The sequence below is a fragment of the Nomia melanderi genome, chromosome 1 (genome assembly GCF_051020985.1).
Source record: "Nomia melanderi isolate GNS246 chromosome 1, iyNomMela1, whole genome shotgun sequence".
Taxonomy (NCBI): domain Eukaryota; kingdom Metazoa; phylum Arthropoda; class Insecta; order Hymenoptera; family Halictidae; genus Nomia; species Nomia melanderi.
Genome location: NC_134999.1, coordinates 20,269,170 through 20,295,195, shown reverse-complemented (window position 1 = coordinate 20,295,195; position 26,026 = coordinate 20,269,170). Strand labels below are relative to the sequence as shown.

General features: G+C 43.2%; 1 protein-coding gene across 2 annotated transcripts in view; it reads right to left on the bottom strand.

Annotated features, from left to right (window-relative positions):
• GABA-B-R2 (gamma-aminobutyric acid type B receptor subunit 2) overlaps window positions 1–26,026 on the bottom strand; it is a 228,323-nt gene that overhangs the window by 151,806 nt on the left and 50,491 nt on the right. The window lies entirely within an intron of this gene.

The following is a 26,026-nucleotide window of genomic DNA, read 5'->3' as shown; positions in this document are numbered from 1 at the left end:
CGCAATTTGGTTCGAGCGTTACCCAACTGAAGTAAATTTCACCGGTTCAGCATGGAAATCAGGCTGAGAAGCACTGGTTTAGAGTGGCCGGCCACGTCAGTCCGGTCTAGCTCTATCTATAATCTATCGGGAACTCGGAAACTTACGTTTTAGGCCGCGAACTAGTTATCGACGTTTCTTTCTCGGCAGCCTGTTAGGAGCGTTCCAACGCGAAATTGGGATTTCTCCGGGGAGAACTATCCCGGGCTGCGGTAAATCTCGATTCATTTCGTTTATTCGCCGATACGGCTGCGAGCGCAACTATTCCCGCGCACAGAACGGGAATGTGATCGCGGGGATACACGTTGTGCCCGTTCGGAGCATGGAAACTGGCCCGTTGTAAGCTGTACTCCTAGATAAATGAGATATTCCCTTGATCTACTTTGCGCAGGGGGGAGCCGAGCGCGTTGTAACGGGGAACTTCGGTGAAAACAGCGGCGGAATGGCGGAAGATCACGGGAAAGTGGGAATTGAAGTCGAATAACGGGACGGGGATGAAGTTAGGGGCTGCAGTTTAGTGCTGGATAGGGCTGTGTTGCCTTTAAACTCGGACAATCGGAGGGAATTCCGGAAAGATTCGAATATCGTGAATTCTACGTGTTGAATTTTTATGGTTTTGCGTGTATGAAGTCAGTTTTGAAGCTTAATCTTATGGGAACGTGACTAGCGATGATTTTAAAGAGGGTTTTGGAAGGATAAGTATTAATGGATTCCTTTGAGTTCAAATTAAACATTATTATTCTATCGATAATTACACTTTAGAGCAGACGTAGATGTGGAGTATGCTTAGTTTGCCTCTTTTTATAATGAATTATTAACCCTTTAAACTCTTAGGCTCCAATATTGCATTATAATATTGAATATTTCAATAAATCTTAAAGAAACTACCCTAAAATTATTAGATTTTAAAATAAAAGATCGTAGAAATGTTATATTTCTAATTTTCGCTAGGAACACTATAAAAACTAGTTGCAGTTGCTAATTACAAAACAGCCTGGAGTGCTAAGGGTTAATGGTGAAGTAGTTGTGTTGATTATAGTTGAGATCATAGGGTAAGTAGTTAAACTTTTAAAAGTTTGAGGAGAATTTGTGACATTATTTAATACGAAGCCAACTTCGAAGTCTGAACTTTGAAGTTCAGAAGTATCGAAAGGAAAGTTCAGAAGTTTATAAGAAGTTATTAAGCATGGTTGTTAATTATTAGGAATAATTTGTGTCCGTCTAATACAGTAGAAAAATAAGGAAAAATAAATTGATTACGAGCATGTTTCACTAATGCAAAGAGCTCTCGGCAGTCTACGCGATTCCTAAACAAATGCGCATTCACCCTCGCGGGACTCGAAACTCGCGCTAGACTAACGTGGCTCCATTTTCGGTAGATAAGTCACGGTTTTGGGAACACGGGCACAAAAGCGCAGTTCCTCGCGCTTCTCGCGAGCAACCGGCATTCCGGAACGATCCCAATTGCCGGCGTAAACATTATCTTCGTACCCGGGAGGCTTGGTAATTAGACCGCGCGATCTAACAACGTATCCTGCTCGGAAGTTGCCAAGTTCGCGATACTTTTTCCCGTCGTTTCCCGGAAAAACCGGGTTGACGCGTCGCCAGCTTGGAATCGCGGCCATGTTGGGCGCCGTTGACATCGTTAGCCCCTCGTTTTCCTATTTCTTTCGCAACTATCGCCTTTAAAGTTGCGTTATCCTAGCTAGTTAACTGCGAAAGGAGAATTTGAAATTCGGAATTCAATATTCAAAGTTTAAAACAGTCCGCGAGGGAAAGGTAATATTTAGTTTCAGTTCGAAACGTTGGAACTGAGTTTAACGAATACAAGTACACCGTTAATATCTAATTTCAGTTTCAACTGTTGAAACTGAGTTCAACAAACACGAGTATACGATTTCAGTTGGAAATGTTAAAACTCAGTTTGAAGTAACGCAAATTCACGAGTTTTTCTTTGATCGCGCGACGGGGAAACGTTCTGGAGGGAAATCCGCGCGCGTTCCATTCAGTCTCCGAAAGCAAAAGTCCCGTGGAAAACCGGATCGATCGGCTCCCAATGGAAAAGCGTTCGGTCGCCGTCGCCCTTCGGTAAATTTTGTTTCGGTAAATGGACCATTGTACCCGCCGAAAATAAATGGCGGCCGGTTCACGCGCGGGCGAACTCTCACAGGCGCGCGAAACAATCGCTAAGTGCGTTTCACGGCGAACGGGCCGTGTACGCGGAAGAACCGTCGGAAAACGCGGAAAACAAAACCGACCGACGTACGCTGAACGGTTATTTCCCGCGCGAGAGACGCGCCCGGAGCTTCTCTTCTTTGGTGTTCCCGGTAAATCCCGTTGCTGATGGATTCGCACGATCCATTTGCGCGAAAGCGGCGAGGGAAATATTCTTCTTGCTCGAACGCGAGCAGCTGCTTTCGCGATACCTTAGGTTTAACTTTCTTTGAACTGTTTCGACAGTTTTCGGGGATATTCTCAGACAGGTCAATTAACTATAAACCTTTTTCTATGGTAAACAAGATCGCAGGATAACAACTGCGCTGGATATTTAAGATTCACCGCTCGAGCCGGAATTTCATTTACAAATTAGACGAAATTTAGACGAAAATTAGAGGAATTTCGTTTATTAATCATTCTATACAGAGTGGTACGTTTGAAGGAAACCTATTATATATAATGCAATTGACTATCGACGTTTATAAGACGTTATTGGCAATTTCCGAGCAATATCTCGTGCGTGGCACTCTTTCCAGCAAGAAGTTAAATTCCAGGGCGAAAACAATTACTTCAGCTCTTCCCGTGTTTCTTTGTAGCTAATCGCTTTGATGAATGGCAGCGTTCTGGAGAAACAATTTAGAATGATCGATGTTTGAGATATGGGAGTTCGTTTTTCGACGGGAAGCGAAGAAACCGAGGAAGAGGAAGAAGACGGAATTGAGAGCGCGCGAGAGCTACAGAGCGCCGCGTTGACCGGTTCTCAAAGCGTAGCGGGCGCCGTTGAATCGCGTTGATTCGAGGTGAATACACGTCCGACGGTCGATTGGCGGACAGCACGCGACAATAGTGTTTCATCGCAAGGCCGCGATCAAGCGATAGAGTCCGCCAAGGTCCCGATAATCCGTGTGTCGCGCTAAATTCCGTGCCGCGGGGTCGCGCCGCACAGAAATACCTATTTAATCGCGCCGCGAGAACATTTATTCTCTAACCGTCGCTCTTCGTCTTCCTCTTGTCAGCCTAATGATCCTCCAATTTGTATCTCGTCCTCGTCTACGCTTGGCAACCTTCAGTCCATTACTTCTCCCCCGGCGCGTTTTACAATATACCAAAAGTGACACACTTTCAACCCTTAACGGACCAACGCTTTGCTTTCTGGATCCAGTTTTTGCATCCGGCGGCAGAAATTCGTTACATCGATCACTGTTATCGTGAATATTTACAATCAATAATATATGAATATTTATAATCAGTAAATTAAGAAGGAAAGTTATTTTATTTCAATATTCCATATATTGATGCATCGTGCAAAGCTTAATATTATATATAAGACTTCTGTTTCCTCGTTAATTCGTTTCAAAGAACATCGTCTGTACCTCATCGAAGGATATTGAACATTTCTAGTGAAAAACTTTCGAGTGTAACAGAAATCCAAAGTAAAATTCACAAAATCGAATTCCTCATTCTCCTCCGTAAGTTCGAAATTTCGGTGTAATCGACGTTTAAAACCGTATCAGTATAATCACCGACGCCGCGTTCTTAGTATCTGAAATTTAGCCGGCGTTCAACGCGTGAAGTATCGTACTCGGCAACTTCTGTGAATTCCATTTGCTATCTACGGTACAGTATTTCCTCGAGTAAACTCGAAACGCTTCCGGTCCGTTAGGAGTTCGAAAGGCAACCATCCGAAGCGTCGAAACACGCCCGCAGTGTTCGAGGCGTGAAAATCTCGCGATAAAAATATGTTTCCGAAGCAACAGATGTTGATTTCCGAATAAACAAGCAAACATCGAAAGGAGCGCGAGCGAGACTTTATTAAAAATCAGACCGACGGCACATTATGTACACCGGAAACAATAAACAACGAACATCGCCGTCGAAGTGGCGAGTAATTCCCAGCCGTTGCACGAGATACCGGGTTCCCGTATCCCGAACGCGTGATCTCCGGAACGGGGCCAGGGAACAGAGGGACCGGGATTTCCTTTCGATCGTTCCGTTTCAATCCGTCGAATGGACGAGGGCTCCGTGGAAAGAGAAAGGAAGAACGTCGAGGAAGAGGACGGCAGGGGGTTGAACGGACGAGTGGAGTTAAAGCGGCACATAACAGCGAAGGGTGAAGTGGCTGAGAGCTTCGGAAGGACCGAAGCCCTCGACAGGGTTGAACTTTCAAATTCCATCGCAAACATCTCACCCCCGGCCGGCACCGCCGCAGGGACCGAGTGGGGTAGTTATAGACTGCGGGAGAGAGACAGCGTTGGCTACCGGCGGACATTAAGTCGCCCGTTGTTCCGAGCCCTCGACGACGGATTGAACCAGGGCAAGAGCAACGGAACAGCGCCGCCCTCCCGCGCGTTTCGTCCGGGGTAGTTTGCCAAATGCGATCTCGCCAGCGGAATCGGCACGACTTTTTCCGCGCGGCCGTGGCCCGGCTGAATCTGGACGCGTTTCAACGCGAGTTTCGTGCGTCGGCGAGCAACGGACGGTATCCGCGATATTTATTGACGATGATGTTAATAACAGGGGAATTGGTAATGCGATGGTAATACGCGGGAATGAATAATAACGGGAAATAATTGCTAATGGAATTGTAACGGGGGCGATTGCAATTTGGTTTAACTTGATTTTCATGCGGGAAGGACGGATCGATTTGTTGCGAGTTCGAGGTGGATTTGTGTTTTTGTATACGGTTGGGGATGATACTGTAGATATGAAGACTGACGAACGTATGAAATGCGAATTCTGATCTTTGGTATTGAGATTGATTGCTATTAGGATTAGCTGTTAACACATTGCGTACCGGTGACGAGAAATTTCGTTTTTATATGAACACTTAGCTATGCAACTTCGCTAATTACCGCAGCATTGAAGAAAATATAAAATTCGAATTGATTATCTATTTAAAATATATTACATAACAATATATCCGAGTTTCTCTATGTATAGCGATATAAGTTGACCTCAGTGAGAATTGCCATCCGCGCAATTCAGTTTTCCGAAAATTAGCCGGTACGCAATGTGTTAAGTTACTCATCGATTATCTTGGAAATGATCGATAGACCATGGAACCTTATGCTAGCTTATGCTACGAAGGAAGAGAATTCAGATCCAGTCCCCGAATTCTCAATCCTTGCGGATTACGCTCATTGCTGGGAATGCTCGAAAGGTTTCGCCGTCTCGGCACGCGAGAGATCGACAAGCTCTAGCAGCCAGACCGTTGGAAAGTCTGAGCTGGGACGATTCGAAGCGCTTTCGTTCCATCGCTAGCTGCTGCTGCCGCTGCTGCTCCTCCACCCTCGTCGACCCCCTTCGCTCCTCTCGGGCTCGCTCTCTTGCTCTCCCTATCTCGGCTCGAGTGCTATTTGCTGAAATCTTAGCGGCGGAGCTTCGGGAGTTACAGCTTTTCGACCGAAAGGCTCGAGCGCGCACTTGCATAAACGATCCACGAGAGATCGTTAATCGCCGGCTCCTCCGCGGGAATAACGATACGAGAAAGGTTTTTGTGCCGCGCGATTACCTCGAACGGCGAGGCTTCGCCCGGCAACAAGTATCGGCGCCGAACAGGTCCCGTTTGCCTAGAGCTGGAACACGTTTTTCGGGGTTGTTCCTTTCGGAAAGTAGGCTAATTCTAAAGAGACGGGCGTAGCTTCTTTGAAACGCGGTTTGAACGGGAAGTCGAAGAATTCGAATTGCGGAGTTGATTTCTGAATAGAGTTCAGGTAGTTTCTTACGAAATAATCGACGAGAATTGAGACTAGAAACGGAAAATTGTTGTTTAAGTTGAGCGGTAAGTCGCTGTAAGTTAAGTTATGAATATTTTAGGAATTGTAGGTTAATTGCAGGAGACGGGCGTGGTTTCTTTGAGTTGCGTTTTAAATGGGAAGTCGAAGTATTCGAACGTCGGAGTTGATTTCTGAATAGAGTTGAGGTAGTTTCTTACGAAATAATCGACGAGAATTGAGACTAGAAACGGAAAATTGTTGTTTAAGTTAAGCGGTAAGTCGTTGTAAGTTAAGTTATGAGTATTTTAGGAATCGTAGGTTAATTGCAGGAGACGGGCGTAGTTTCTTTGAGTTGCGTTTTAAATGGGAAGTCGAAGAATTCGAACGTCGGAGTTGATTTCTGAATAGAGTTGAGTTAGTCTCTTACGAAACAATCGACGAGAATTGAGATTAGAAATGAGATATTGTTGGGTCGAGGAATAAGTCGTTGTTGGTTAGTTCATATTTGAAAATCGCAACTATGGAACGGAATGTATGAGGGAATATTGTGTATCATTTTTTTATTTAATTTTAGATTGTTAGAATGTCGAGGCGAAAGAAGTTAGCGTTGAACTCGTTTAAACTAATGGCAATGGCAATTAGAAAAATAAAAGAAATTTTGTAACCAAAGTCGTTAAATGTTATTAATTAAAGTATGAACGTGTTCGAGTCGAGTTATTAGAATGTTTTGTACCTTTTGGCGAGACCTCCAATCCAATGTAGTAAATACAAATATTTTTCAATCTCTATCGGTTGGAGGGAAATATTAGTTCAGATCTATAAACATTGAACTTCCGCGGGAAGCACACATCTAAAGCAAATATATAATTTCTATATTCCGTCTAATACAAACACGGACTTCTCGTGCACGCTGGAAAACAGATAAAAATGCAGACACGTTCATGAATTAAACCGCGAAGCAGGGAGCTAATAATGTTCGCTATTCATTTCTCGCTTGAAGAATAATTCTCACATTTATTTGGTCGGTCGAAAGTCTCCAACATCTGGGTCGTTTCTTAATTAACCTGTTCGAGAAGAATTACACACCGCAAAAAGGACCAATCGCGTACCGCGAGCGCAGAGGTCACGAATTTCTATTATCAGTTAACAACGAGAAACAAGCTTACTGTCTCAAAATTAAAACTTGCACTTCAAGCTTAGTCCTCGATGAAATTAATCATTTTCTATTCATAGAGCTTCAATGACATTCATTGACATTAGATTTACAGACATTTATTACACTCCGTTTCAAGAGCAGAGAATTAAAATCGACTCAAACTCTTACAAAATAATGTTTAAAACATGGTTCCATAAATCTATTGTCAAAATACTCACAAATAAATTATTTACCTTCGCATGATTTAGAAAACACTCTTCCCAAAAATTGTCACTATCATCGCATTGAACTAACCCCTTAACTAGCGCAGAATTACGCGTCAGTTTGCATCTCTAAGAAATCATCACGTAGAAACTATCAAACCACCGAATAGAACTAAATCAAACCAATCTAAAATGATCGCATTTCAATATACGACTAACGGAAGACGTAACCGTTGAATTAGAATCCCCTCACATCAAATCTAAGCAATCTCCGCTCAATTACTGTCAATAACGTTGACTGCAATCGTTGAAATAGAATCTCTTCGCGTGGAATCTAAGCGATCTTCGCTGCAATTACTGTCAGTAACATTTCCCCGTATACCAAAACGAAACTTTTCACACGCCTTTAGGTGCCAACAGTGGCCAAGGGGTTGAATAGATCAGTCGTAAATATAAAACACGAGGGTCGTCGGTGTGACCACTCGAAAGCCGCGGCGCGGAGGAGGAAAGCTTTCGCTCGAGCGGAGACTTTACAGCCGCTCGATATAACGTGATATTTCGAATCCATAAAGGACGCGTCCTCCATCGACCGAGTCTGGCCAACCCTTGCGAGGAGTTCTGCGGCGATCCGATTAACTATTTACTCGGCGACTGGCCACCGGTAAATACCGTAGAATCTTTCCCCTTGAATGTTTCACGAACATCGAATTTCACCGAGCGTGTTCGCGGAAAGTATTCTTTATGCTTTTTGTCGACAGTCGCGCGAGAGGGAGAAAGAAACGTTCTATCCGGTATTATTTAAACTATTGTTAATGTCACGTGCTATTGATCATCGTAGTCGGTTCGTGAAAATAGAGTCAAGGATAGCGGGTGGTAGATTCCTGGATCATACATCAAGATAGATGTCGAGTCGATTCCAGTCGGGCTGAATTCGAAGTCGGTTCTTTACACAGCAAAGTTTCGATATTCCAATGAAGTTGAAACTTAACGATGTTGTCGAGTATAGTGTAACGCGATCGTATGAAATGATAATGACAGGTGATCAAAGACGATTTATAGAATCAGCTAAGCCTAGTTCTTCGGTGAAGGTTGACATTAATTGCATTTGATACGTAAATGGCTCAATTAGCGGCGGAACCGAAGAAACTATATCGAAAAGGGGAATATCTGTGATATTGGAGCCCATCGGCAAGGTGAAACAGAAAAATGCCCGAAGAACAGATTAACCAAAGGAAAATGAAGAAAAATTACTGTTTTAACAAGATTTTAACGAGTTCCGTGGAACGTTCGGCGATCGGGGCCGCGCGACATTCAATTAAACCGGGTAATTGTTGCGTTATCGAATCCCGTACGTTTGCGAAACAATTTCGTTAGCCCCGGGCCAGGATGGTGGGAAATGGGAGCAGCTTCGAGCTGGGTCCCTGGGACAAAACTGAGAAGATAAGAATCTCGGTCTCAAAGAAATCGCGTTAGCCCGACGTAATGGCCGCGATTGCTCGAGTCGGGCGCCATCTTTACGCTGCCGGCCCGTGGCCGTAGGGACGCGATAAATTGTCCGGAGGTTTCGACGCGTCGATCGGCTCTAACTTAATTAACCTTTCAGCCGCGGCCGACGTGGAATCCGCGTTTACCTTATTCGAGCGATTTTCGCTGTAATCCATGCAGTGAACCTTTTCGAGAGTTTCGATGTTGGTTTCCGTGTGAAAGTATGTGATAGGGACGATAGTTAATAGTGTGTGATAGTGGTAATTTGCAGGTAATGGTATATGATAGTGGTAACAGTTGTGGTTAATGGCGTATGATAGAGATAGCAGTTATAGCAAATGGTTTATGATAATGATAGTATTTATGGTCACTAGTAAATAATAAACTAAATAATAGCAACGCTTGTGATAAGAAGTTTTAGTATATGATAGTGATAATAGTTATGGTTAATGGCGTATGATAGAGATAGAAGTTGTAGTCAATATTTTATGATAGTGGCAGTATTTATAGTTACTGGTAAATAATCAAATAATAGCAACGCTTGTAATAATAGTAAATTATAGTATATAATAGTAATAATAGTTATAATTAATCCTGTACGATAGTGATAACAGTTACAACACTCACGGTTAATAGTAAGTAATCCACAATACTGTTAATAATACCCGATAAAACAGTTCTAATAATAATAACATTTATATATAGTCCAGCAGTTGATTTTAATAACTCCTGATAAATCAATACGAGCTATAAATTTCGCCCGCGTTTCCAAAGGGAAGAAATCAGGAAATCGGCAACGAATCGAGAGGCGGTCGATCCAAAATTGAAACGAGTCGGATGAATTCTATTACGGAAATGTATCGGTAAATATAATACGATGAGATATATTGAAAGAAGATAATCATCCGTGACATTTCCGGCGGACAACGCAATCTGCGGCTAGAGAGTACCGCCGCCAGCGATACCTCGGCAAGCCGATTCCCGAGCCGTGCTCCTGGAACCTACTTTATCCGGGATACTGTACCGTACTCGAAATTAGTCGCGATCCGATCAACCGGGGAAGTCTGTAACGCTGCCGGTAACCGATACCCAACGGATTTTCCGAGCGACCCGTCTCGCTCCTGCAAGAATCTTGCTATTCTTTCATCCTCCCACCTTTCCCTCAAGAATATCTTACACATTCTTCGGCTCCCTCGGTCGAGAGATGTTCAAGGGACATGGAGCTCTTATCGTAAACGAGCTGTGTGCTTTCACGCGATCTTAGTCCCTTAGGATTCCCTTCTGTGACTATGCTTTCTATCTAGATTGACGTTAATAGTGCTAGTAATTGCTTGTTTTCAAGATGGAACGCGATAGTTTCTTGTCTTGCGCGAGAATAATATTGAGCTTCGAATCGAAAGCTGAGTAATTCATTTTCAGTGGAAAAATCAATGCGCCAATCAAGATAAACTGTGTCCCTTTTAACCCTTAGCAGTCCTATGTCCGACTCGACATTCTATTTTATTGCAACCTTTATCTGTTTTAACAATTTTTCTATATTTATTTCTAGCATCACAATTGTACATTTAAAGGTAACTTTTCAGTGACTCCCAAATATTCTTGAATAAATAAATAAAGCGTCATAATAAGCTATAATTGAATGAACTAACGTCGACGTGAACCTCAAAGCGAGAAACCAAAATCACTTCGGACCGCAAAGGGTTAAACATCGCTGAGACACTTTGAACTTAAAACGAGCAGTTATTGAAATTCCTCCAGAAACTCCGAGAGTATCTATCGATACTTCCGTTACAATTCAGTTTGGGCATTGCTGAATCAGTTCCTTTAATCGTTTATCAGAGAAACAGCTGTTATCTCGTTCATAATTGCAAAAAGGAGAAACCAGATGATTTTGCTTCGTCTCGTAGTTCAGTACTGATAAATCCAGTCACTCAACTCTGGAAACACAAGGGAGAGAAACATTGCAACTAAACAGGCAATCGTCGGAGGTGTTTTTAAATATTTCATGAAACGCGCGCTCGAGTGTCGCGATCCTCCAGGATTAATAAGCCCCGCTGGAAGCAACGATGAAGGATGATCATTGCTGCCTCCTCCGAACGTTTCTCCAAAGGAAATTCCCGGAACGAGATGGAAATTAAACGGCGTAGCAGGAAAGACGAGTTGCCGGCGTCTCGGCGGCGGTGGTTAACGAAAAATTATTGAAAAAGTTCGCAAAGGGAAGGACCCAGGCGGCGGCTATAAAAGGAATGAAATGTGGCCGGGTCGAGAGGTTCGGCTGCGCGCGGTAAAACGAGCGCGATACGTTACAGCGTATCCAAATGGCGCTGGAAAAACGATCGTCGTTCATTATCCACGTCCCCCGCGCCGCCCCTCGCCGGGCAACGTAAATCAATTTGCGAAATTGATGAACGCGAGCGGCGGATAATCGTCATCGTTGCGGAGGAGTTCGTTACGAGCAACGGAGAACGGGGAATTCGGCTGAACGGGCAGCCGAGTGCGCGCGCGTTCGCCCAAAGAACAATCGAGAATTCGTAATTAATCGGGCCAGAGCCTGGCCTCCTGGCCGTGCAACCGTTCCACGCGGAAATGAATTCCCGTCCGTGCAATTTTCGGCCGAATTCGGTATTGAAGAACGTGGGCCTAGTTTCACGGGACGCTGACTGATCTCGATGACGAGTCTCGCGAAGAAAAGATGGAGGAGGCGCTCGAGCTTCCCGATCTGGAGCGGAGCTTGATAAAGTACCGATGGCGAATTGGTTTTCCGTGAGTTGCGGGGGATTCGGAGATGTTTGGTGTTTTTGGGATTCGAATGTTTGGAAGATTTAAGGATTAGAATGTTTAGAAACGTTGGAATTTGAATGTTTGGAGGTTCGAACGTGTTTAACCCTTTGAACTCTGTAGGCTCCAATATTGCACCAGTTGTATCGCATATTTTAACACTAGAACTACCGAGGATTTAATACGACTGATATGTAATCTCTATAAAAATTCTAACGATAGATTATTTTCGGTTTCTTCAGACATTCACTATAGTATTCAAGTCAAAGCTATTTTCAAGATCATTTCGAATATTCAATGCTTTTAAGATATCAACAATTAATATTTAAATGAATATTAAAGAAACTACCCTAAGATTATTAGATTTTCCACACATCCAAATTTTGTACTATGAAGAAAAATAAAAGATCGAAGAAATGTTATGATATTAAATATTTAAACGAATCTTAAAGAAACTACCCTAAGATTATTAGATTTCCCACACATCCAAATTTTGTACTAACATGGAAAATAAAAGATCGAAGAAATGTTACATTTCTAATTTTCGCTAAGAATATTATAAAAATTCGTTGCAGTTGCTGATAGATTACAGAACGATCTGGAGTGCTAAGGGAGTGCTGGAGTGCTGGAGTGCTAAGTGTTTGGAACTTTAGAAATTTGACAGTTCGAGGACTTGAGAATCTGGAAACTGGTGCTCCGGAGTAATGAAAGAAGCATGAATCACGATTCCCAATCCTCGGAGAGCCCCCATCTCGCGATAGGAACGAGATCGTTCGTTGGAATCGTGTCGTCGGGATTCCTCTTCGGTGACACGCGCGTTCGCGCCTTAAAAAGCTCGTACCCGAAGGATGACGAGGCTTTTTGGGAATCTAGACAGCTCGTAGGATAGCAGGGAGCTCGATTAAGGTTGGAACCGCGGCGGAAACCATTCCTGAGTCCAACGAGTTTCTCCGGCGAAATTCTCGCGGCGAATTTCACGGACCGGTATCGGCGATCATCCCCGGAATATCCGGGAAACAGCCGGTTCATCTTGAAACTCGCCCGAGTCTCAGCGTTCGCAGTAATTGCGTTACCGTTGTTATTGTTACTTCCAGCAGCCTCGATGCCGTTATTATCGCTGGCTCCGGAGAGCGTTTAGAACGTCTGGAACAATGACGAACAACCTTTTCCCAGCCCGGGGCCGAATTGAAAATCTAATTACACGGCGGCCGGGCTGCTGTAACCGCAATCTTGAATTAAGAAAAATTATCTGGGATTTCATCCTCCGTATTAACTGGCTTCTAACGAATAAATTGGCTGTTTTATGGCCGAAGTTCCGGGTAGACCGGGCACTTAATTAATAACGCAATTTAGGGATCCTTCTATAATGGGGTATAAAACAATTCGATTATTTCTATCGGAATTGATACCATCGAGATCGATCGTTCCTATCGAATGTTCGAAGTTTACTCGTAGATTAACGTTTAACCCCTTCACCTCGAATATCGTGACTCGCGATGGACATTATAACTAGAAAGACGAAGTGTTCACTTGTTTGAGATATAAATGAAATATTGCTTTCCTGTTAATAATCGTTAACAAGAGTAAACGTAGACATTGAATATTTCCACTTTCCTAATGAATTATTAAGGATAATAATTGTGTCGATCATAGTTGAGACATAAATCACAGAGCAAGGGGTTAAAACGCTGTGTCACAGATCACGCGAGAGAAGGGACACGCTAATAGTCAAACGATCGAACAACGCCGCGACGAACTCGCACAGCACGCTCGGTTTCGTCGCTCAAGGGAACAGCTTTCACGACACTGTTCCGCGTTTAGGCTTTTTCCGTCTAAAAGCCCCGTGAATCCCAACTTAATCCGAACACTCGGTAAGCTGCCGGCTATGAAACGGTAAACAGAATTTCCTTTGGCCCGCGTGGGTGCTCTCTTTCGCGTAGTCGCGTAGAAAACTCGATTTCCCGCAGAAAACGCCTATCTCCGGGCCACAATCCCTCTGCTGCGTGTCTCCCTTGATCCGACAAGCAATTTAATATCCTAATATTACGATTCGGCGCAAGCGTAACACATCTGATCAGCCAAACAACGCGAGATCAACGCGCAACTTCCGCTTTTTCCTTATTCAACACATCCATGCATAATTCAGCTTTCCGTGAAAAGACTTTCCCGAGCTCCAAAAATCCCGTCAGCGACGGATCGCTAACAGAATCATCTGCCTGTGAACGAAGTAACAGGAATCTCAATTGAATTCCGTCGTTCCGACGGCGACGCGCTCGGACATCCGTGAACTTCCCCGAAACGGGCCGCCTCGCGATTATTCGGCGCAGGATTCCGTGGCCCGCGTAACGGAACCGGCGTCGGCGACGTTCGAGTTAACTCGACGAAAAGTCGGTTAATTTATTCTCGCGGAATTGACCGCGCGAATTCCGCCGACGGAGTTTCCACGATGAATTAGCCGACGGCGACGTTACCGACGCGGCAGCGGCGGCGGCGGCGGCGGCTGGCAGTTTTTGCGGTACAGAGACAATTATATTAGCGAGTTTACCCGGCGGATCGATACTGCACAGCCACTGAGTCAAGGTGAGCGCTTTCTCGCTGCCTCTCTCCTTTCTTCTTTCGCGGCCCGCCCCGCGCCGCCCTGCTCGCCGCGCCGCTGCTCGCCGGCAACCCCTAGCGCGACGCCCTTCTCTTTCTTCTCGATTCTATCAATCTTCCCACGAGCTCTTTCCCGACTTTCTCGCCGGCGTTTCCGAACCCGTTTCCTCCCAGATCGAAAGGTGCGAGATTCTTCGTGGATTAAAGTCAGGAGACTATTCGCGCGAGCGTTTTCTGTTCAAGTGGGTGCTTAACCCTTCGACGAACGTTGACATTTTGGGACACTAAGTTGCAAATGATTACAACTTACATGAAATTAATAAATACTAATAAAAAAATTAACATTAAAAATTAATACGTAAAATAATTATATGAAATAGATATAGCCTCTCCTAAAAATAAATAATTATTTATTATTTTAAAATAAATTTTTTATAAATTCAAATTAATTTTATTAAATAGATTAATCCAGCCTACTTCTATAAATTAATTAAAAAATAAATAAAGATATTAATCAAATAAAAAAAAATAAATAAATCATATTAATCCAGATTAATAAAAATTAACCAATTAAATAAAATTAAATAAATATAGATTAAATAAATTATTTTTTAATAAAATTCTTAAAATAAACTAAATAATTATATATTATTAACCAAATTTTGGATATATTAATAGGATACATATGATCATTTGTATGATTATTAATAAATTTAAATATGAATATATAAATCTTAGATACAGAGATCGGTTTGGAGTTCTATTGTCTCAGCAATCTATATATAATTCAGCTCCATTTTGGAATATTCTTTTTAATTATTATTGAAGGATGAAGCTTTCGTATTCGGGATACTAAGTTGCAAATGATTTAGTTACAGAGATCGGTTTGGAGTTCTATTGTCTCAGCAATCCATATACAATTTAGCTCCATTTTGGAATCTTCTTTTTAATTATTATTGAAGCATACTCGGTTTTCCTAGGCGAGAGCTCTGATTTCTCCAGCTCCCTAAAATATTCAAGCCGAACGTCTCGAAAGATATTAATTTCTCAAGTCTCTAGACCGCATTGGCTTCTGATTCACACGCAACCGCGCATCGCGCGATTCAATTGAACATCCCACGTCTTCCCATAAATTCTAGAACGAGATTCCACCGTGGAAACGAGCGGCACTGAAAAGCGGGGCGTGTAACGCGAGTTACCCTTCTCCCCGGCAGGATCGTATCGATTCCAATAACATCGTCGAACATACTTATCTTGGAAGGTATTTCTGAACGGCACCCTCGAAAATTGCGAGGTACTAAGACGGTTAAAGCGAGTGCGCCGTATTAGGGACTCTCGACTGCTGAAAGTCGCGCGTCCCGCGATTTAACCGGCGAGAATGCCTCGAGATTCTCGAAGCCAGCGATTCGCTATTATTGGTCGGCGAGGAGAGGTTGTAGGTCGCGATTATCCGCGGATCGATCTCGAACGGATCCCCCTTTTCTTCCACGTCGCGTACCACCGCCCCCTCGGCATCCGTCCCCTATAGCGTGTCGGCCCTCAAACATTTTTGGATCACACCGGCCCCGAAACGCCAATTTTATCTTCCATCCCCTTACACGCTTTTCTACTTCTTCCTCGTCGCCGGACCAACCTGTTACCGGAGTAACGGCGATCGCGGGGACGAGATACGCCGGGTTTTCCCGTTTCCCCTGATCCGAGCGGGATTAGACGGAGACGGAAACGCATTTATTAACACTGGGACCATCGCACCCGTCGCGATCGTGGTTCCGCTGCGCCTATTTCCCGATTATTGATACGCTTCGCCCAACTGTGGCTCTCCTACGTCTTCGATGCGAATCCTTCTAAGTGAGACCGAGAAAATATAAAACATTTTTTAATACTAGAACTACCGAGAACATTTTCCTTTGTTTCTTTTTTATATTTGTAGAAGAGAATATTTGACTTGTGTAGAGGATATTTTTATTACACGATTTGAGGTGAAAACGAATCCGAATTAACTCTTTGAACTGTGTAGGCTCCAATGTTGCAGTAGTTATGATATTGAATATTTTAATAGTAGAACTACTGAGCATTTAATACGATTAATATGCAATTCCTATAAAAATTGTAGCAATAGATTATTTTCAGTTTCTTCAAGCATCCATTATAGTACTCAAATGAAACTATTCATTTTCAAAGTCATTTCGAATATTCAATGCTTCGAAGATATCAATACTTACTAAACAAAAAAATCGAAACCAGTCATTTTGACTGGTACGGTAGTTCTAGTGTTAATGGTAAGAACTAACCCTTTGCACTCGAGAGGTGACTCACCACTTGATTTCATACAGAACTATAAAATTTGATATTTAATATTATATTTCCTACAATGCATTATTTTGAGAAATACTGAAACAAAATAGCTTTGTTCCTCGATGTACGCGTGATTTCTCGTCGACTTAGTTTCACAAAATATCGATTTTGTCTCAGCAGAAAATGTTAAAATATTTCTAGTGAAGAACTTCCGAGTGCAAAGGGTTAATGATAATATAGAATTCGATGAAAAGAACATTCTGCGAAATCTGGGTGAGAGTATTTCTTAAGGAACCATCATATGGAGCTATCAACTACAATAGTAGTACGGTGTTCGTGCTGAACTATATAACTGTATCGTGAACATTCATTTATTTTCCTTGAAAATTTTGATTTGGGACCTACAAGGTTGGAAGAGTGAAATAATGAGAGGAAGAGTCGTGTTAGAAATGAGAAGTTACATTATGAAAGTGAATGTATCTGTCCTGAAAATTTGATTTGTGAGCTACAGGTTCGAAAGGGTTAAATAATAATGAGAAGGAGAGGAAGAATCGTATATAATGTAATATATAAAATATAAAACAGTCATTGCAGGGGGAGAGGACTAATAAAATATCACACTCTAATTGCTCAACTTATAGATTCTATTCGGCATTCGTTCAGCGAAGGACAGCTTCCGCGTATATTATCGGGAAGTTATCGGAAAGTTAGCATTCGATTAAGCTCCGAACCGTCCGGACAATGTATTTGTCCCGCGAGGGGCGAAGGAAATTAGCCGTGGGATTGAAGACCGGCTTAATTGCACCGGACTTCGCGTCCCGCCGGATTCGAACTTCACGCCCTTTACATTATTCCAAGAAATCGCCAACAGGTTGCAGAACGGCTACTTAGGAACGCGAGGTAATTCATGGTTAACCGATAATAGTCGTTGAACCTATTCTGACCCAAATTTTCGAAGATCTAATTAAATTTTCTACTAGCTTCGGACCGATCTCCGGACGCCAGATTCTCCGGGCTTTGAAATAACACTGACTAAACTTTGATAATTAACCTCTTGACCTAATATCGTGTCAGACGCGACGGAAATTTCCAACCGAATCTGACAAGCCGAAGTGTTACTCAGTTTTTAGAATTAATTATTATTATCGATCGTAAACCTCTGGAATAAGCATCATCATTTTTTCCCTAATCGTTAGAGATAGAGCGTACATTATCGGTAAACGTTCAATATTCCTACTAGAAAATTTCCGAGTGCAAAATGTTCAGAAAAATCCCAAAATATTCTTACTCGATCGTATTTAGAGAATTCCTCGCGTCGCGAAACGTCGCGTCTCGATGTCAGCAGTTCAAAGTGCATCGCGGAGCAAGCAGCAACCGATCGGACGATTGCTGGCCGATTGCTTCAGCCGTCCAGCGAACCTCGACCCGCCCGGAGCGTATGGCAACTGCGTCCACCCGTAATCCGACCGATTACTATTGTAGTTCTCGTTTTCAGCGCGCGAGCAATCGCAATTCGTTTTCGATAATTGAAATGGATTTTCCGGCCGAGCCGGTTTCGCGCGCGCCGTTGTTTCAGGGAAATTGCGCGCGTCCGTGATCACGGGGAATCATCGTTATCGCTCGCGAGCGTTAAATAAATAATAACGGGACGAAGAAACTCGCGGCGATGAGTTTTTGTTCCTCCCTTTCCGGAGATGTGCCCGGCAACAAAGGGCGTCGCAGTCGGATCCGCGATAAACGCGCGAGGAAACTCGAAGCGACGGATTTTTGTTCATCAGTTTACGGGGCACACTCGTCTAAAAAGATTTCGCAGTTAAATATGCAATAAGCGCGCGGACGAACTCAAAGCGATGGTTTTTTCTTCATTAGCCTTTAAAGCGAACCCGGCCAACGAGGTTCCGCGCTTAAATAAATAATAACTGCGCGGAGGAACTCGGGGACAACGTGGTTTCCGTGGTATCCGAGATGTGGCTACCTGAAGAAAGATAAACGACAACCACGGAAAATTTGAAGATAACGTATCAATTTTCTAGATATGCAACAGTAATATTATATCTGAAATGAAAAAGAATAAATGCCAGACAAAATACATAGAACAAAGATTCTCATCTTCAAAGTTAGATAACGTCGCAGTACCGTACGAATGAAATTAACGTCCACAGTCTAATTAGACACGTTACTTACAAATCATACGTACATTCCAACTTAAAGCTCACTTTCTCGAAAACAGGACCATTGCCAGAAGTCTCCTCATTTCTATACTACAACATAGGGTTTCATTCGAAGACTTCCATAAGTAATTATAGAACAGATTACAGAATATATGTTACAGATATATAACATAATCTAATAATCGACACCATTGTCAAATAGAATCTATGATTGCGATAATACGAGGACAACGTTTAACAATCCACCGAATTTAGATACAAGCAGTAATTTCGCTAATAGCCTAAATAATCGCCGAAGACAACTACAACCGAGAATCATGTACGCGAAGCCAACGTCCGACAAGAGTTCGAAGAAACGTCGCGCGCGTTTCATCGGGAGCCGTCGAACACTTCGAGGGAAAAACTTTGGAGTGCAAAGGGTTAACCGAGCGTGGTTTCCTCTCGAGCCCGCTTCTCCGGCTAGCGAGCCGTGTCCCGTTCGAATCGAGTTAAAACAGAAAAACGGGGGAGAAAGGCGCACGTGCGCGCGCCCCAGTATTCCCCGAGCCTGCTCGTCTGTTCCGGCGGCCGCCATTGCACCGCCGCGACGCGACCGACAGATTTTCTATCCGCGAATCCGGCCGGGATTCGGGGAGACTCGTCTTCCCCGCGGAACCGCTGACTCATCCGCTTCGTGGCCGGCCCGCCCGCCGACACAATAATCTATCTCATTCAGCTTTTCAACCTGAAAACGTCTATTTAGAATGGAGTCATTGATTTCAGATACGAGACGGGTTATTTATAACGGAGCCTCCTGCCGCGCGCGATCCGCTTCCCCCGTGCGGACGCGCGTGCACCGCGGCCGAGCGAAAGAATGCGGATACGTGGAGGTTTTTCGATGCGTTTCGCAGCGGAATCCTATTGCCTCCCGCTGCTTTTCAGCTTCAGGATGTTTGCGCCGTTTCGAGGAGTGGCGGCTGGATCGGGAGCAGGCTAATGGCAGTCGCTGTGGGCCACCGGAATATTTTCGGGGATCAATGGGACGAATATATCTTTTTCCGTGCGTTCTCTGCGATTTTCAGCTGTCAAGTTTTTACTTAAGTGAATAGGTATTCGCAGTGTTTCGTATCGATCTGTGAGGTGAAGTGATATAGAAGGTGAGAGGAGGAAAGGAGGGGAGAATTAAGAATAGAGCGGAGGCTAATGCAGTCGATTTGATATCGTAATTTTTGTGGATTTAATTTTTGTCTGGGTGATCGGTATTGGCGGTGATTATTCCATAGGCATGAAGTAATTATTTGTAATACTTAAAGCTAGCAGTACCGGGTAGGAGAGAATTACCCATTCGAGTATATTTATTTTACCCAAACTTTGAAACTGAGAGAATACACTGGGAATGAAATTGGACAGGAACGAATGAACAAGGAACGACGTTTTAAATCTTAAGAAAAGCCTTTCCGAGAAGGTTAAAGCGTCGTCGTTAATACATCGTCGTATATTGCGTTGTCACATGAAACTGAAGGAGGTGTCGGCCTTAACAGCAGCTATCGCTGCGCCCCGCGCTCGCTGTTGTCAGATAAAAAACGGGCCAAGAGCCAAGTTTCTATTGTCCATGCGATTGCTATTGCTTCTTGGCGTGAGCGTAGGAACGGTAACTCGTAGCTCTAGTTTCGAAATGATTTTATTCAGAACACGGGAGAAGAATCGCCGGCGGAACTGCCAGATGGATCGAATCGATTACGAAATTTCTATTTCCTAAAGAACTACGTCGGTATTCCCAATTTGCCCGGTTCACCGGAAGTTTCTGCGGGTTTCTTGAAAATTGTAGTAGTAAATTCCGGCGGCAGTAAAGGAAACTGATATAGCGGGGGGCTAATAACGAGATCGAGCCGAGCGAAACCGGCGACGAAGAATTACAGCGTCCACGGGCGAAAGAGAACAGCGGAGACGTCGGCGGGATTAGCGCGGAACGGGCGAAATGGATGGAATTTTCGAGACGGATCGGCCGTTCGCTCGATACTCTTTTATCCTTGAAATGAAAGTTTGCCCGAGAGGAACGTTCTCCTTTTGTCCGCGGCACGAGTAAGCTATCAATCGGACCGATTTACGATGTTTTCGCGTAGCTGCTCCCTACAATGGAGAACCCCTTCTCAATTAGCGGAACGATTTAACCGACACTAGCTTCCCCTAACACTAGATTTACGCAACCAATCAATTTCACGAATACAGAATGCTTCAAACATTACTTCATAACAATTTAACCCTTTCGGTGAGGAATTATTCTTTTGAGTCCACTCGACTGCGCGACTTTAGTTTTACTTTGATAACATAATTTAATCGACAGCATTGTCAAATAGAATCTATGATTGCGATGATACGAGGACAACGTTTAACAATTCACCGAATTTAGATACAAGCATATTTAGTAGGATTAAGTCGATTTTAATTCAATTACCCGAATACATAATTCTCCGTTCTCGAGACTCTAATTTCCGCGACCTAGATGAACAAACATGTCTTCAAGAAACAATAGAACAAACTGTTAACGCTTACAAACTGCAATTCCCGTTACACTTCTGAGAAAGGATAGAGAAATTCCAGGCACACGAAATACACATAAAACATTGAAACTTTCTACAGTATCCATTAGAAAGGACTATAACTCGCTATAATTCCGTTCCAGCCCGTTTTGCCGAATTTCTATTTCGTCCCGCGTAATTCACGATCTGTCCGATGCGTTTCGGACGCGGCGCGATCGACAAATTACCGCGGACCGCTCGGTAAGCGGCGGGCTAGCCGAGCGGCGAATTTTTCCCCGAGTGGAAACAGGGGCGCGTTAAGTGCTCTCTTTTCGATCGATTAATATCGTTACCGTTTTCATCGGAGACGGCCGGGATTATCGTTGCGAGCCACGCGGCTCCGCGTGAGCGAAGAGCAACCTGTGGACTTAACAAGCTCGGACCGGTCCGTACGCGCGGCGGATGATCGTTCGACGTTTATCGGGATCCCATCGTGGCCAGACGATCTCTGGCAACGGTGGCTCTCTCGGTTTCCGCGGTGAACGATGCCAAGAGCCATCGTTTCGCTACGATATCCTTCCCGCGCAGCGTATGTCTCGATTCTAATGGCCTGCTTCGCGATATTGTGGCAGTCCCCCGACGAGGACTTCGATATTTGCTTGATATAAGCGTGATTTCATTCCTTCGAGCTCCGAGCGAATTGTTCTGCTATCGATTGCTGCGGTTTAGAGCGAACGGATGCGCCGCGGGACATCGCGCCGGATTCGTAGCGGAGATTTTGGAATTTCTGGGGGTTAATTCTTTGGGGTTAACCCTTTGAACTCTGTAGGCTCCAATATTGCACCAGTTATAATATTAAATATTTGAATGAATCTTAAAGAAACTGCACTAAAATTATTCGATTTTCCATATATGTAAATTTTGTACTGAGGGAGAATAAAAGATTGAGGTAATATTATCGCATTTTTCATTTGAACTAGAGATACTATAAAAATTTGTTGCAACTGCTGATAGATTACAAAACTATCTGCAGTGCTAAGGGTTAGTATCAATCTTAATTTTAATTATATCCACCTATGGATTCGACTGGAATTAAAATCAATTGAAGAGAAAAACAGATCTCGATCTCCATGATAATATTTGTGAAACAGAAACTGATTTGCATTACAGGAAGCCAACAATCTATATAAGTGTCTGAAAACGTTATATATCGGTTTCCTCCGAAACTCTCATAGAGAATCGGAATAGAATCATAATTTCTTTGAAAATTTGTTGGAAGTGTGAGTAAGAAGAATGCTTGTGAGGGAGAGAATGATTTTTAAGTGATGGCGAGAGTTTTTAGAGAGTTGCTTTGACCTGAGAAGAGAAAAGACCTGTACACTGCGAGCTATATCGTTTCTATTTATTTGTATTTCATTCAATTATCTATTCCTGTGTTTTTTAAAATAAAACATATTCAAATACCATTAATACCACATAAGTGTCATTCGATTCCTTGGAGTTTCAATTCAATTATTTTACCGATCGTTGCGGTTTCGAATTGATTTGGATATAGAAACGGGATTCTTTTCTTAGTAATCGGCGGGAAAGTATCCAGCGAATGCTATGGAGGAAATCATAAATTAAGGAGTTATTGAGTATTCAGCTCGAAGTAGGATATTTCGTTCGTTAACCCAGCGAATCGAGCAGTTTTCGGCAGCAAAGTTTCTGCGAGCAAAGCAGGCTTCTCAGGAATTCGAGGAACTTCGTAGAAGTCCGTGTCGCGAGCGTCAACGCAGCTTTCTTAACCAGCTCGTTTGTACCCTAAGCGTCCGAAGCCGCCGCGACGTTGTTCCTCGGAGAAGCTGTTACTTCTTTCGATCAGGCATTGTTCGCTTCGACGGAACGCCTGTCGCGACCACTTTGCCCGAATCGAATGGCGAAAGTTCCAGTCGGATCTCTACTTCGTGTCTTGCCTTCGCGTGCCTCGCGACCTACACCGTTACTTTTCGTACAAAGTGGATTTCTTCTTTCGAAACTCCTGGTTTTACGGTTGCAATCGCATTCTCTTGCAACCTGGCGGCGTGTATATTTCAAAAACCGAAATCTTTACATTCTAGAGCGTCCAATCGGTTCTCCGTGTAACGCTAGATTCACGGAACCCGTCAATTTGACGGATATTGAACTGTTTAAACATTATATAGCAGCACGAGTCGATTTCCATTCGTGCGATTCTGCGAATAGTCGGCGATACTCTAATTTTCAACTTCGCGATCTATATAAATAAGCATAGTTTCCTAGAACCAATAGGACAAACTAGAGAATAGTCCGTGAATCTAGTATTAACCCTATGCGGACGAATGTCGACGTTCCCGAGAGATGAAACGTTCATATTTGGAAGATTCGCAGGAAAATGATCTAATTACTCGAGTAGCAAGAGATTGGCGTCTAGTTTCTGCTTTTGCTATTTAAGCAATTAATGTACAATGTAGCTTCATCTGATGGTTTTGTACATTTCAAAGAATCTTCGTCCGCAAAGGGTTAATTATGCTAAACACTCGATACATCGAACACCTGATTCTTTTCTTGAGACTTATAACAAAGTACATTAAATCTAGTATCGAAGAAAAAATTCAATCAATGCATAATATCGCTTCTACATTCTGTTCCGTGGGATTAACCAATTTGGCAGTAGCTCGCATAGCAACCTTTTACTGTGACAGAAACATCCGCAAGAATCCAAAGCCCGAGAGAAAGCCGGCACGCAAGTTCAACTTGAAAGAACGGAATGATATTCGCGAAACCGAGCTCGAGACCCTCGTCAGTTTCCCGACGCCCATTCGATATCGCGAAGCAAGGGGGTTAACGCGCAACAAAGACGGGCCGTCGGCAATAATAAAAAGAAGCCGGGAAGCTTGTAGTCCTCGAAACGAACGAGCGCCCTCGAGAACTCGAGCGCAACCGAATCTCCCCGAAAGTTTTTACGGGGCGGATCGTTTCCGACGCGGATCGCGTTAAAATATTTCCCCGTGTGTCCTCGGAGGGAGCCGGGTAAAAAACAAAGTTGGCGGAACTGCCGGCGCGCTCCGATATACCCGGTGTGCCTTCTGGTTTTAGTGCTATTTTACGGAGCCGCGTTTCCTTCGGGAGACCTACTAACCCATATCCCTAAAAAGTCGCATGTGACGTTTAGCCGGCGCGGGCCGGGGACGTTCGATGCATCGATCGGCACGGTGGAATTTAAAGAATTGATTGGCCCGGGGATCTCGCGGAAATATCAACGCCTGGCCTCTCGCTGGCGTTTTATGTTAACACATTGCGTACCGGCTAATTTTCAGAAAACTGAATTGTACGGATGGAAATTTTCAGTGAGACCAACTTGTATCACTGTACATAGAGAAACTGAGATATCATACTGTTATGGAATATATTTTACATAGATAATCGCTTCGATTCGAATTTAATGTTTGTTCAGATGCTGTGGTAATTAACGAGGTTGCATAGTTAAGTGTCTTTACATAAAAACGAGATTTCTCGTTACCGGTACGCAATGTGTTAACAATGTTTTCTTAACCCTCTATGGGCCGAATTTTTGTTCATGATTATAACAAACTCTATGCAGTGCAAAATTAATAAATCACGTATCAATACGAATTAACAAGGTATTCAATAGTTTCAATAATTTCATCAAACAAATATATTTTGTAACTTTCAAGTTACAATGACGTTAAACTTTCACGCCTGTTGATGCATTATACGAAACTTAATATTATATATAACACGTTATAATTTTGTTACGCCGAATCAAATGGTGACTGAGAGTCACTTCTCGAGTGCAAAGGGTTAATAAGAGTACTTATCTAATGAGATCACAAATATTGTGTTATTACAAAGAAATATCAAAAAATAACATTTATTCAAATAAATTTACTTTGATTTATTTCTTGAAGAATATAGAAAGAGAATTATAATTGATACTGATAAACAGAAGCGCCTCCGCTCTCCGCAACTTTCAGCACTCAAACGGTTAAGATTCGAATGGCTCCAGTCCGGTAGCAGAATGTCTCGATAACGGTCATTCGATGATAAAGCCGTACGTTATCATTAATTTTTCAATACTTCCTAGCAGCATCGCGCGAACGCGAGAGGAATTTCGTCGGAGCGCTGCAGCCGCGGAAAGGGATTGGCTTTCTCGCTGGATTTTTGCATAGAACGCGCGCAGCGATTGTACACAACGCCCCGTGGCCCGTCCGATAACGAACACGCCGATTATACGGGAATATTCGTTCGCCGGGAACGTTACGAGACCCGATGAATATGCAAAAGAATAATAAATGAAACGGGTAAGTCCGGGCCGCGCGTCGGGGTTAATTCGAACTGTATGAACCGGAACCGACGCGGCGCGATTCGACAGAGGACGGGTCACTCGTGAAAATTCCACGAATATCGCGAGATTCTCGCTCAGAACGACGCAGTGATTAACCACTTAACTTGGAATGACGTGTCTAGCACGTGATTGCGAGCTCAGATTAAAATTTTAGAATCCTCCTCTCCACGGTTTCCGACATTTTACTCGCGCAGATATTTTATTGCGTTTGTATTAAGGTATTTTATTATTTATGTGAATATAATATAAATGTAGCATTATTGTTGATATTATTTTAACTGCAAAAGTAGAATGTGTATTTACTACTTTATTGAGGATTGTTTGTTTAGTGTTGTTAAATACTTAAGAACCGTGAAGTTAAGTAGTTGTTTAAGATAATATGATTGTACTTAGATCAATGAAATGAATTATTTATTGTTTCTTTCAATTAATCGGTTACTTTCTCCGTAGAAAAGTCGGAATCGAAATCGCGCGATGCCGGCAGCCATTAAAGCGGCCCGAGAAAAA